Raw genomic sequence first — 15209 nt, 5'->3', positions numbered from 1 at the left:
TAGACTATCTTTGATTCTTGTAATTAAACAAATACTGTCTTAAGTTTTTTCATGTGTATATGTGTTTGTTCTTATCTTGTAAACAAAATTATGAATGTCTTCAATGAAGCTTTTTACATTTATTTTTATTTTTTTATTATTTATTTATTTATTTAGTTTTGCACACAGAAAATAACCAAGTGTCTGGCATATGGTAGGCATTTACTGAAAATTTTTGAACTCATCTAAAACTTACTCTAATCTCTCAACTTCCATCTTTAATTAGTTAAAAATGTCTGGTCACTTTTACTTCTCCAATATCTGTCAAAGCACTCTCTTCATCTTCATTGCTGTTGTCATTGTGTTATATTTTTATACCATCATTTCTCACAAGGGTTATTTCTAGACATCTAATTGGATTCTCTATCTCTTTCCAGTCTGTCATCCAGTCCACAGCCAGCGGTAGCATCTTAAACTGTAAATCTCATATTTATCATCTCTGGGATTAGTAAAAGAGGCTACTGTTAAGAAGATCTGAATTCACAGCAATTTGGATAAGATAAAAACTCACTGTTCTCTCAAGAAACAGGGTAGTACAGAGTAATCTAGCCAGTCAGGACCTTTCTATGTGATGTTCACCATCCATTAGAAGGTCATTTCATTCACACCACTGTGTATATTTCTGATTTCAGGAAGGGAGAAAAAGAGAATAAGAATAAGCAGCTTCCTTTTCAGACATGACCTATAATGGGTACACATACCTTCCCTTCACCTGCCATTGACCAGAATGTACTCACATGGCCACACCTGAATGCAATCTCTAGTTGATGAGTATTTTATTTCAAAAGGAAAATTCTCCCTCAGCCAATTCCTATCAACATAAAAGCACCTTTCTTCTCATATATTAAGCATATCCTTAACAAACACACACACACATACACATACACACACATTCCAGGAAGACATCCCAACATCCTATCCATGTTTGCCATTCAGCTCAAGGTCCATCCACGATCTCTAGATGAGGAATAGTCCACTCCATCAGGCCTAGATGTGGCTCCTTAAAATTATGGCATCCTTTACTTCAACAAATGGGTTTATCTACTTCCTATTATGCCTAATTTACAATGGTGGAGTATGAGCAGAGTAATTGCATTAAATCCTTGACTCAGAAAACTGAAAGAATGAGGAACACATAACAGTCACTGTTCTCTAGTAGTTATCAAATTCTGCTTGGCAGACATTGTGAGGAATCATTCTCTGGCAGCTCCTAAGACCATCTGCAACCTGAGTTGTTGCTGCTTGGACAGTGAGTTGTCGCTCCATCTCTATAGTTGCCATTGGAGAATATGCCCTGCCAAGGCCTGCCCAACTTTGTCCTGGTACAGATTTGGTGTCCCCAACTTTTTTTGGGTGGGAGGGGTTGAAAAGACATAGACTTTTTCAGGCCAGAATTATAGTTTCTTTGGCAACATACTTCATCTTTTAGGCTTCTAAATGTATGCTTCCAGTTAGTTCTATATGCAAGTGCCCTTAGCCAAATACTTCATCTACACATATTTCCTAAGCCTTATACCTCTGTGTTCAGAACATCCCACTCTCTTTCAGGCTATTTAGGATTCCCTTGATGCCCCTTGAAACAAGAAGCTCTGTAAAACTGGAACTTCCTGAATCTTATATTTACTACAGAGTTAATTCCTATTGCGTAGCAAGGGACATTTAAATAGAAGATGTGAGACAAGCTTGAGGTCACATTGATAAACCCCGGTGTTTGCAGTTGAAAAGTAGTTGATCATCCCAACACCGCAAAACCTCTAGTGATTAAACTCCCAGTCACTTTATAGTGCAGGCCATGGCAGAATCTTCCATTGAAGAACTATATCCATTGCCATTTCTGCTTTAGTCTGATTATTTTATGATGATATCTTGCTAATCATTATAAGACTAAAACAAAACAAAACAAACAAAAAACCCAAGAATATTTTAACATTTTCTAACCACTTCCAGAGCTGTAGATTGTATACAAATATGATCTGCTTTCCAAATTGTTATAGAATGCTTTAGTGTTTTTCACTACTAACCAGAACTCAAACCTTCTAGACTGTGGCATCTATATCCTTGCTGTTCAGCTTAAGATTATTAAACTGATGCCATATACTTGAGGATTTTATTATAAAATCACCTAATTACCAGGTACCATTTTTCTTCCTATTGCACAGGATGGAAACTAAATTTCTACAACTAATAGACTACCAAATACAGTAATTTAAAGAAAAAATATATTAAGATCTTTCTCACCATAACAGTTCAGGGTTGGTGAATGGTCCAGAAAGAATTAGGCTGCTTCTCCAAAAATTTTCCACAGATGCAGAGTCCCTCTGTCTTCTTGCTCTACTTTTCTCTCATGTGTAGCCCTCATACACGATTATAGCTGGCTGATCATGACCAGAATAACATTCAGATCCTCAGGAAGGAAGAAAGGGAGTAAAGGTTAACAACTGGTTTTTTTAGGCCATGATTTAGAACTTGCACACGTCACTTTTTGCTCATATTCCATTGTCAAGAATTTAATTTTACAGGTATATCTGTGTGAAGGAAGAAGGAAATATTGTCCTCTATAGTCTTTTCAGCTGTTAGCCCAGATAAAAGGACAGGGAAATTCTATTAATGAAGGAAATAAGGGGAAAACAGATAGTTGAGAGAAAATTAGAGCATAAACTCAAATCCTAACCCTTTCCATTGCATTTGCTCCTGACAAGACAAAAGGATAAGATACAAACTCCTTAGCATGGTATACCAACATCTTCATGGACATTCTTTTCAAATAATGAAGCTGGGAGGGTGAGTTTGTCATATATTTGATATAATAAAATCATTACCATTACCATACATTATGTATTGTCATTAATTTGTCTGTTTCTTCTGCTATAATAATAACTCAGTAACAACAACAACTTGCAGTTCTCTAAAGTCCACATATAATCCTAAAATATAAAGTGTCTTAACTGGTAATAATTGCTAATTAAATGGAAATTACTCTAGCTGAGTTTATGGAAGTATTATGCTGGAGAAAAAAAATAGCAAAAACCATTGTCCTAGGTAGGGTAGCTTCTATGAAATGTATTTATCTGAGTTATTTATTAAAGCAATTGCCATTCAGAACTATCTTTTGTCTCTGTCACACACTTGAAGAAACCAGCCATCATTCTAAAGTAATGTTGAGATACAAGAAGCCACTTATTATAGTATTAAATACTTTACTCAGTGAGCAAAGAGTAATGGGTTGGAGGGTTCAATCAGGACAGAGTACATAGGTTCAACTTGTTCTTTGACAATACAAATTGATGCAATAGAGGAAGTCCAAAATTCCTTTGGTTTGAGTGAATTTGCCTTAACCTATTAGACTTTGTTACATTCCAATTTCAAACACGGAATCATCCTGAAATGTATGTGGTATAATTCTATCATAGGATGGTTATTTTCTGTGAAAGAAGGGATCCTTGTGCCTTACTACAAATGCACAAATGCCCTTCAAGGAGCTGAAGAGGACGAAGAGGTAAATTTTATATAATTTGCCTTGGTTTAGAACACATAACTGGTTTTCCTGATTTAAAGTGTTGTTTACATCTTTAAATTCTCTCCATTGTACTCTGCTCTGGATTAACAGAAATATCCCAGAATTTTAACCAAGATAAGTTATGTAAAAATAAGACTTCTGAATATAAGCCTGTCTTAAGTCATTAGAATTAGTGTGAAAGCTTCAGATTATTATGTACCATTAACAGATGAAAATTCAAGATTTAGTTTGGCTATGTTTAAAATCCATTCAATACGTGTTTTCAAATTTGAATCAGATTTATATCTTCCAGAATTCAAGGGAATCTCTGTATCAAAAGTACATTATTCAATTCAAAGGAGATTTTATTAGTAAGTTAAAGAAGGCTTATAAACTTTACCAGTTAATAACTACATCACAGATAAAAAGCATTCTGGCAAATTTAATTTTTATTATTTGTTAATATGCTGTTTTTTCAAGGCATGGAGTACTTGGGACTCCAATTACATGCATAGATTTGTGGTTTTCTTAGAAGACATTCTATCATTCAATCACTTCTGCCTCCTTTGAAAACACAATGGAAAATAACAAGGATATTTTGTTTATAATTAATTTTTATATTTTACTTTATATTTATTAATACTTGCACATATTATAAGCACAAATTTATAACAGAACACAGCATTAGCCCGGCTATCCATTTCTCTTGTTCCATATACACACAAAAATTAGTTTTGTCCTGTGAGCCTACTGTTTTCAACTCTTATAAAAACTATTTGGAGAGGGGCTGGCTTTTATTTCCCTATTTATTAATATTTTCAATGTGCTGATAAACATTCATAATATTTTATATTATCTGTTGATTTATTATTATATTTTTACACTCTTTCCTGTTATTTTGGAACTCCCTTGCATTTCTATTTACTGGTTTGTCTCCATGCTTTGGTCAAGCACATCTTCTAATAACTTCCCAAGAAAGGGAGAGTGAGGAATAAAATTTTGATGTTTCGTTGTCTGAAATTACTTTTATTTTACTCTTTTCCTTGGCTTATGATTTTTGTAATTTGAATGTTTTAAGATAAAAATGATTTCATCTTAGACTTTTGAAGCCAGTGCTCCAAACTTGATTCCCAATGTTTTTGAGTAATTTAATGCTATGCTTGAATATTTACCATGACCTTATTTTTACCCTGCAAAATTCTAGAATTGACTATCGAGTGTTGGTGATCTAAAATTTCAAAATTATGTTAATGATGCATCTACTTTTCAGTCCATTGTATTTGGACTTTGTAGGCCATTTCCATCCAGAATTTTATACTCTTGAGTTCTAATAAAGGTCCTCATACTATTTCACTAGAAATCTCCTCCCTTCTGTGCTCTTTGGAACTCATTAATCAGATGTAGCAATTTTTTCTTCAATCTTCTAACTTTTCCTCCTTATTTCTCAACTTTTTCTTTTCTTTTATCCTTTGAAAGATCAACTGTAACTTCTAATCTCTCTAATGAATTTTTGTAAAATTGCAGCTTCCATAATTATAATTACCAATTGAAATTTCTTATTTTCTTTTATTTCTTTTAATAGCATATCCTTGTTTCACATTGCAGTGTCTTATCTCTCTGATAGGTGATCAAATTTTCTTTGAAATTTATCTCTGCTGAATGCCTCTCATGGCTTCTTTTGCTTTTTTCCCCCTTTATTTTAGAAGGTTGTTTAAAGAAAGTCATATATAAGATTAAATACCTGAAAAACTGCCTGCAAATATTCCCCATGGGTGGACCAAGCTTGTCAAGTGGTGAAATCATTTGTACTGTCTGTTTACCTTGGGGCTCACTCCCCACACTGTAGTTTCTGCAAGACAATCTTTTAAAGCCATTCTCTTTCCCCAGAGAGGGATCCTATACTCTACTGTGACAAGGTTGAGGGAGTGTGAAGAAAAGCAAGAAAATAAGGAGAGCAGGAAAGAACCCTACATGCACTTTGGGTACTTGTGAGAGTTGCGGCCACATAATTCATTGTGATTTCAGTTCTTCTATATTGTCCTATTATTTACCTCTGCTCTGAAACTTTTCGGGTTCAGGTTCTTAAACCCATTGCCTAAGACTGGTGGTAGATGAAGGGCGAGTATCCAGGTCACATTAAGGGTCACTGGGGACCTGGCCCCCAATCCACTCCATTAAAAAGCATTCAAACAATCCCCCTCTTTTCAGCATCTCCCTCCACCTCCCCCTTGTCTTTCACCAAAGTTGTCCCTTCCAATTTCTAAGATTTTAATTTCTACAATGTGAAACAATTTGTTTCTCATCTGTGTTATCCTCTGCAGGCCTCACTAATCTGCTTTTGCACTTCATATAGGTCTAAATTACCAATATCTCCTAGCTTCATCAGATTTGAGCATTATGCTGTAATTATGTCTCTGCTTATTTTATTACTTGTAAATGATTTTTGAGCCTAGGAATGATGTTCAATATAAACAAGGACAGTTGAGTCATTTGTAAGAAGTGTAATCAATAAAGTGATATTTATTTGCTCTTAGATTGTCTTGTAGAACTAAAAATTAAAAATCACATTCCCATTCAAGGGTTTTCCTCTCCCTGTAAAATAAGCAAACCAAAATTATGTGAGTTTACTCATCCATTCTATGACAATTTTTTTTTTTTTTTTTTTTTTTTTTTTTTTTTACTATTGTGCTAGGCATTGTGCTGTTGACTGGGGATTCAAGGGTGAACAAGGTGTTCTACCATCTGGTGTGGGGTACAGACAATTAAACAGGCAATTACACACTAGTGTGGACATAGAACAGTGTTTTATGGGAGCTCATAAGAACAACATCTGTCTCAGAATTATGGGGTCAAGCAAGGGTTAGCACCTAGTGTAGAAAATTATGTCTAAGCTGACATTTGAATGATGAGTACAAGTTAGCCAGGTTAATTTTGGAGGGAAAGAATGTCATAGCAGAAGTATGGAAAAACCTGAAGGAGAGAGATAACAGAGCACATGTAAAGAAATGAAGGAATTTTATAAGGCTTGTGGGAACTGGCACTCAGAGATGAGGTCAGGAGAGAAGCTTGAAGAGGTGAGCTGAGGTCAGACTCTCAGTACCTGAGAGTGAATTTGTTTGAACAGTTACTAAGGGAAATGGGGCATTCCTCTGAGGTGAAGTAAATGATGCTGAATAGAAGAAAGTGTTAATGAAGGTAAAAGATGTTGGGATGCCCAGGTGGCTCAGTCAGTTAAGCATCTGACTCTTAATTTCAGTTCAGGTCATGATCTCATGGTTTGTGAGTTCAAGCCCTACGTTGGGTTCTATGCTGAAAGTGCAGAGCCTGCTTGGGATTCTCTCTCTCCCTCCCTCTCTCTGCCCCTCCCACACCTGTGCTGTCTCTCTCTCTCTCTCTCTCTCAAGATAAATAAATAAACAAACTTTAATAATGGTAAAAGATGTTTGCACATAACTGATGTAATCCAACTTAGACACGCTGGATACCTCAAATAGAATCATAACAAAGATGACAGAATTATATAGAGCAACACCATCATTTTCATAATGCACAATTAGATAATTAAAATAATAATAATTTCCTCAATTTTACTCATCTTCATGTTTAAAATTCAATTCTTTTTTTTTCAAACTGTCAGCAGCAATTTAAAAATAAGTTTGCTTAGCAAATGGAATTTTCAAGGATCCATGGCTTAATCTATTAATTCTCTTGATCTATTAGAAGACCAATCCTGAATGAATGATACTGATGGGACCTCTGGAACTCACTTCCTGGTGGGTACAATTTTCTAAGTATGTGTGTAGGAGATTATGCTTCATTGACTATAGATCTTCTATGGAACAAGCAGTTAATGAACTATACTGTCAATGAGTTGTGAAACTCAAAATCAGTAGACTTTAATGATTCTAGTTAATCAAAAATTACCTCATTCCATAACCTGTACCACTTAAAACACCAAACATCATCTTCATAAGTAAAATGTGAGTTAGGTTGAATATAACAAATAGATTTAGTTAATATCTCATTATTATGGAAATGAACAAATTAATCCAGAAATTCTTATTTTTACTAGGTTCCAAATCTCTGTTTAAGCATCATTTCTTCCCATTAAGTCATCCCCATGATGAGGACTTACAGAACAGTAAGTAAACATGTAGAAAAAAATACTTGCTTTTATTTACCATCTACTATATGCTCAGACATAGTCAATGGGTTTTGAGAGAGAAATTTAATTCATATTTTTGTTACCAAGTTCCCAGTGAGGGGAAAAAAATATAGACTATGCTAGTAGTCTATATATCATACCAGTAAGAGAATTAATAATTACCCTATTATTACACAATCAGCAAGCAACAAAACCAGGGTTTGTGGAGTCATATCTGCCTCCATTATCATGCTTTTTCTACCTTCCCCTTTGCTCAAATTCTTTAACATGATACCTTCATAGAGCATAAGTTGAAAGAACAGTATTAATGGCTTTTTTGTTTTGATTTTTGATTAACTTCCTTATTTTTGTGTGCTTTTACTTCAGTATCATTTGAATGTTCCCTAGTTATTCCTTTATCAAGATTATTTATTGAATAAATTAATATAATACATTGCCCCTGCCTTAAGAAAATTTTAAATCTAACTTGAAAAGTTAATTAACATTGTGAGATGAGAGTAAAGTGCCAGCACAGGAGAGCATATGATCAACAGCTAATGACACTGTACACATAGGAATGCTTTTGGAGTTTAGGAAAGGACAAGATAATTGTGCCTAATCAGGCATAAGAAAATAACTTTTAAAAAGTAGAAACTTTATAAAAATAAATATTCCCCAACCCCTTCTAGGAACACTCTTGTAGAATTGGTCTGCTTAATGATTCCAAAATGCTTTTACCTTTCATCATTGATCTCCCTCTGGAATTTAACTCGTATTGTATGTGTTACAGGTTGGATTCTGACACTGTGTGTTGAAATAAGTAGTTAATCTCATGTAATCTGCAATATGCTTCCACAAATTCACTGCCATCTTCAGTACAAGTATGCAGAATCACATGCTCCAATAAAACACAAACCTCTTCACTTTATCAGACACTGTGGAAGAGAGGAGTACAACAAAACAGAACACAGTAAGATGGTACACACCTTAAAGAGAAACATGATAAAGCAAATATTGTACATGGAAGTCTAACTTTGTCAACATTTGCATTTATTTCATACAGATTTTATAATGCCATCACAAACTTCTTATCTTTCCCATTTCCTTTGGTTATCTGTAACTTGCATAGTTAATTTGATATAAAGAATTATATGTGTCAAATCATATTTATCACACACACAAAAACAAATTTTATAGCAATTCAGATTTTCATGAAATGAACCAAAATGAGGATAAGAGATAAAACTACTTTTAGTCAGATAATGGAAGAAGGGTAACTGATATGGGTGCTGGGTGAGAATCCTTCTAACCTTTCCTTTTTACTTGACAGAGTTTATGGCTTACTTTCCTCCTATAAAACAACAGTATCTCAGAAAAGAGAAGTAAGTGCTAAATGGAAAGCAAAGATTAAAGGATGTAGCTGACAACATTGGGTAGGTTTCTGAAATCTTGAAGTTGCAAGAATTGGCCAAATAAATGAATATCACCAATACAAAGTGTGACTAAGTTTTTGGAGATGGACTTCATGGGTTCCTCAGGCAATGGCAGACATCAAGAGACTTTGGTGGAGCCTGGGTGCAAGTGGGGGACCTGAGGATCACTAAGAAAATGTTTTTTCCTTGTTGGGATATTTAAAAGAGGGGCTAAGAAGGTTGTGAGATTACATTGGAATGCGGCTGGCGTTATTCATTCATGAAATCATAATGATCATACTTTTCATTTTAATGTTTATTCCATGCATAGTGGGATACTAGACTGTTACATTCACTACCTAATTTAATACAATCTTCAAAACACTCTTATGATTAGGCATTTGAGAACATTTTAGAAACATCTCGGAGGAAGGGAATAATTTTTCAAACTTAACCTAGAAAGTAACTAATAGAATTGGCATTTGAACCCAGCTCTGTCTTATTCCAAACCATGTATTTGCCTTTCTACATTATGATGCTAAATCATCACTGAAATGTTGGCCTAGGCATTCTTTCCTAATCAACAGAAAGTCTTCATATAATATTAAGATATATAGGGTGCCTGGCTCGCTCAGTTGATGAAGCCTATGACTCTTGATCTCGAGGTCATGAGGTCGAGCCCTACATTGGGTGTAGAGATTACTTAAAAAATAAAATCTTTGAAAAAGTGACATTAAGACATAAAAACATATTTGATACATATATAATACTGATTTCCTATTTGATTCAATTAATGATTTTTATTAGTTATAATTTTGGATTTTCCTTCTTGAAAATACATACTAGTGCTTATTTTTATTCCTGATATAAACACCAAATGGAACATAGTAGAAATGCTACAAACCTGAGAAATTTTCATTATCCTATTAAGCTTATATTTCTAATAATTTAATAGTGCATATTTTTAGGGAGACAGATTTCACTGAGTAAAACTCTCGTTTTAATGACAAAATTGATATCATGGGTTCAAAGTTCTATATTAGAGTGAACTCACAAACTCTTTTTGATCAAAAATTAAGCGAATGACTAATGTCAAAATTTTGTTATCTATTTATTTACATTCCCATTTTGTTTTTGCAGACATATGCTGACAGTTTAGCATAAGCTCAGCTACCTCAGGCATGAGTATTATTTGTTTCCTTTAATTTGAATTTGTGCCAGAGCCTTGGGTGAAGTCACCCATTACTTTGTTAAACGTCTTCAGTTCTTGGTCTCCTCAAACACCTTCAGTCAGCAAAAGGATTACTTATAATTCAGTGTAAATTGTTAATTATCCTCATTTAGCATACCCTGCAATTTTGCTAAGAACTCCATCTGATATCAGAGACTTTACTGGATTGTTAAACATTTACCTGCCAGAATTTAGAAATTACTACCTAGGATTAAGGAACAACTAGTGAAAATTATTCTCAAAACTACCATAAGAAACAAGGTGGAAATTTATTTTAATGTGTTCAAGAGTTTAGCACCTTTATTTGCCCACTTTCTGGCCCTTCATTGAAATAATGGGGGTTTATTTTTTCACTCTTCTGTTTCAGTGGATTCTCTTTTAAACTCTATGTCAATTTATTGCTTCCCCTATCTATATTTGCATGTCTCACCTGACACCTTCTTTACTTTTTTGTTATATCTTTACCCTTTATTTCCCCTTCTTTCGCAAAATCTCTTTTCTCTTTCCTATTACCTATGACAAATTCATTTTTAACTTGCTACAGAATCTTCCCTACAATCTCACAAAATACTCACTTTAATATTAATTCCCTTCTCTTTTCACAAAATATGTAGATTATTTAGAGGTCTAAACTGCTCTTGTCATTATTTTTCTGGCAAGGACGGATTCTGATACTTCAGACTCTGCTGACAACTTTCAGTGCCTAATCCTAATGAAACTCCTCCACCTCTTATTGTTTGGCTTTTTTCCATATTTATTTTGAGGACTCCAACAAAGCAGAAAAAATACTTAAATAGCCTGCTTCCCTCCAGAGTCTTCAGGACTATTCCATTTTTCATAGATACATTAATCTTAATTCTTTCAAATCCATCAGAAAGCTCATGATTTCAAATCATGATTTTAAAGTCCAAATCTAATTTAATCAGGGAAATTTGATGAAGTCTTTTCCAAATGTATTCTTAAAGAAATTATTCCAAAGCTCTCCCATCCAATAAGGTCTTATTAATTTTGAAATAAACAAACTTGATTTCACCCCTCAATATATTTCAGGACTTCATCACAGATCAATTTAGATTAATTATATTCTACAAGATATTACAATTAATAATGAATACTGTATTGCACGCTTTCTTTAGGCTGTTCACAATCATGATTATGAAGATAAGAATTTAAAATTTGACAGCATACCCTACAGAGCCTATATCCAGAGAATTACCGTCTATTTTCTCTTCTTTAGAGCGAAGATTCTAGATTTTTTTTCCTTTTCTATCAAGCTGTTTATTTTCCGTCGACCTTATGTCCACTTTGCGTTTAGAGTCTGTGAAAGAAGAGCTTCAGACCGATCAGTAGTTCGCCCCCAACTCCGGCATGGTAGTGGAAGCTACAGACCAGGCCTCAGCATGGAACTGCCGGCTGGCTGCGGGCACCACGTGCACCTTCAGACCCCACCGCCACCTCCCGCTGAGTCACAGCGGTCGCTGCAGCCGGGGTTGTGCATTCAGCCTGAAATTCCCCCTTGCTCACACCCTCTCCAGCAACGACCTGCTCTTCCTCGTCAGGCTCTTCAGGATTTCTTTGGAGGTAGAGATCACGCGAGACTTCCCGTAAGCGTTCACGGGAGCCAGGACCGCACATGCGCAGAACTTCCTGGCCGCCACGGCCTCCTCAGGCTCGCCGGTGAGCTCCCAGTGTTTGCTCTGGATGGCCGGGTCCACACGGGTGGGGGAGAGTATGTTATACGGAGCGATGGTAGGCCCATGTTTGGAAGTCAGGGTTGGTGCCATCTAAGAGGGTTCCTGCTACAAGAAATTTCAGGACTTCCTCCTCCTTCATCTGTAGGACATCAAGGGCTCTGGACATTGTCAAAGTTTCCCTGAAAGCTATGAGGGAAACTCAGAACAAGAAGGTGTGGACCCCTCTCTCGGTAGTAGGAAAAAAGCCAGTATCTCTTCATTAAATTTCAAAAAGAACATATTAGGTATCATAAAAAATATATAATTCTTGCTTATTTTAAAATAACATGTAGAACTGGAAGTTTGGCAATGGGAAGGGCATTAAATATGATTTTATATGATTCTTTATACATAATGAAACTAAGGCACAGAGACTAGGTGACGAAAGTATAGCTCTTTTTGTTTGCTCCAAAAATCTAGGTTACAGTTTACATACAAAATTTAATACAATGATATTTCTTTATGTACTTTAGTCTATTTAAAACTAAAATTAAGTGTTTTCATAATTGTAAAGTATGAAGTGACTCATTAGATATCACCATATATGGGGAGCATTGCAGTAATTTCTTAACAAAGAATGGTAAAGTATTAACATGATTATAGATTAATGCCTTTCAGATATTGGTTTTTTACATGATTGCCCCATGTGCTTTAAGTTATAAATAACATTGTATTCCCTAGATAATTCCTTATTTCTAAAGCATACCCTTGAATGATAGTTACCTTCTCTTCCATATTTTTTCCTATTTTCCTCTTTTAAATTATTTAACGGCTGATATTTATTTATTGACATATAAATACATCCAGTAAATACTTGTCATTTACCTTTTGATGATACTCTGAGAGTCTCTTGAGTATGCTAGCCCATATAAATGCTAGCACAAATAAACTAATGGGTGTGCTGTAATAGATACTCCTTATGAAGGATACTGAAAAAGACAGCAGAGGAAAAATAAACTAAAATACAGTGCAGATTGAGAAATATCGATACTTACTTACATTTGTGTTGATATGCACATTTATGTGTATTTATTTGCTTTTGTTAGTGGGAGAAAAAGTGAGTTATAAATGCCTCTTGTTTCATTATGGGATACACAGGCCTGGACCTTTAAGTTCTCTACAAGTATTTATATTTGTAAGGAAAAATGGGAAATTCTGATACTTACTGATTTTTTTTTAATGTTTATTTTTGAGAGAGACCACAAGCAGAGGAGGGGCAGAGAGAGAGGGAGACACAGAATGGGAAACAGTCTTCAGACTCTGAGCTGTCACCAACTGAGCAACCCAGGTGCCCCAATACTTACTGACTTTTGCTTTAACTTAGATGTATATCTGTAGATATTTAATTACTACCATATTTATCAATAAGCCTAAATAATGTAGTGTATTTTTTTTCACTTCCATGTGAAAAAAATTAAAATGACATCATAAAATTATCACAAGACGTTATGCAATTAAAAAGTAATTTGATTTTAATAAGAATGGTATTAGTAACACTCGCTGGGTTTTATGGTATGTCACGGAGTGCAGTACTCATTCTCAAAATAACATTGTTATTTCTGCACTGTTACCAACTCCATTTTATTGATGAGCAAACTGAGGCTAGTGTGGTAATTTCTCTAAATTTAGATATTTTGTAAGGGCTGGAGTTGAGATTATAATCCAGGCAGTCTGGCTCTGGGTCCATGATCTGGCCTCTGTGAAATGGGAATTAATATAAACATTATTTTGCTCTTTTTACTGTTACAAAAGTCATGGTTTCTTCAGTGAAGATGTATTATTTTGAAATTGAATGGAAAAGATCAACAGTGATACAAACAAAATTTTTTCCAAAGAATAAAAAGAAACTTTGTTCAATTGTTTACAGAAAGCCAGATATTTAGATTCAAACTGAACATGTGTATTAAACAGATGGCACTGTAAAACTATTCTTATTTCTCTTTGCTGAACTGCCCTGGGTTTGAAGAAATAATAGATTTTTAAAAATTACACAGCTCTTGCCAGAAAATGAACTCTCAATTTCAAAAGTGGTTAGTGATTATAAAATGTGCTTTATTTTGTGTGGCTATGTTTTTTTTTTTGTTTTTTTTTTTTTTTTTTTTTAATTTTTTTTTTTTTTTTTCAACGTTTATTTATTTTTGGGACAGAGAGAGACAGAGCATGAACGGGGAAGGGGCAGAGAGAGAGGGAGACACAGAATCGGAAACAGGCTCCAGGCTCTGAGCCATCAGCCCAGAGCCCGACGCGGGGCTCGAACTCGCGGACCGCGAGATCGTGACCTGGCTGAAGTCGGACGCTTAACCGACTGCGCCACCCAGGCGCCCCGTGGCTATGTTTTGAAGTGCAAATCTCAAGAAGTATCTCAATTATAAAGTATCTGCATCTTCAGTGTTAGTTTCTTAAGCAGCTGAAAATAAACCGTGTCCCCTAAAAACTCCCTATACAACAGGAATTTCAGGAACAAGTGAATGTGTTCTTGAGACCATAAGAAATATATAAAATCTGTAATTCATGTTTGAGTCATAGTCATGGTTCTGCAAAGTTCCCCATGAAATTGGCTTTCTTTTATATAATTTCTGAAAATGAAGCTGAATACTCCTAGCAACAAGGTAAAACTGGAGATAAAAGTGAGATTTAGATCTGAATTCACTGCTCAGCTCTTGAGACTATTTCAGAAGATGAGGATACTTGTTGACTTGATCAGAAATGATCAGTGACCCAGTGCTCTGTGAATACCCTGAACTCAAAGAACAAAGCTCGCGAAATGTTCATAAAAACACAATGACATAAAAATAATAAATGGCACACAAATATTAGACATGTTTACAATATTAACTTTGCAATTAAGTGAAAGTTATAAATGAAATATCCAGTAATGGTGATCTGATTGTTTTTAATCTTACCACACACCCATACACATATGCTTCATATAATAAATATCTAAAAATAAAATGACAAATATATTTTGATGAAATATTTGTGCTTAAAGTATAATTCAGATTGACAGAGACACTGAATTTAAGTGTTAAGGAACTATAGTATATGATGATCATTTTAAATGTGTTGAATTAATAATAATAATAAAAAAGATACTACTAAGGTTGTTAGGATAGACAGAAATGTACAGTGTTGTATAGTGTTGAAGTATATACTA

The 15209-nt window shown here is 34.7% G+C and overlaps 1 long non-coding RNA gene across 1 annotated transcript; it reads right to left on the bottom strand.

The window, feature by feature from the left end:
- Positions 1-2283: 2283 nt before the first annotated feature.
- On the bottom strand, positions 2284-11836 carry LOC125169902 (uncharacterized). Its single transcript, XR_007153836.1, has 3 exons — positions 11511-11836; positions 8418-8614; positions 2284-2443 (listed from the first exon to the last, which is right to left on the bottom strand). It is a non-coding gene; the product is annotated as an uncharacterized LOC125169902 (long non-coding RNA).
- Between the last annotated feature and the right edge of the window lie 3373 nt (positions 11837-15209).

This window comes from Prionailurus viverrinus, chromosome A1 (genome assembly GCF_022837055.1).
Source record: "Prionailurus viverrinus isolate Anna chromosome A1, UM_Priviv_1.0, whole genome shotgun sequence".
Classification (NCBI taxonomy): domain Eukaryota; kingdom Metazoa; phylum Chordata; class Mammalia; order Carnivora; family Felidae; genus Prionailurus; species Prionailurus viverrinus.
Note: the sequence above shows the minus strand (reverse complement) of the source record. Positions and strands in the feature narration are given on the sequence as shown.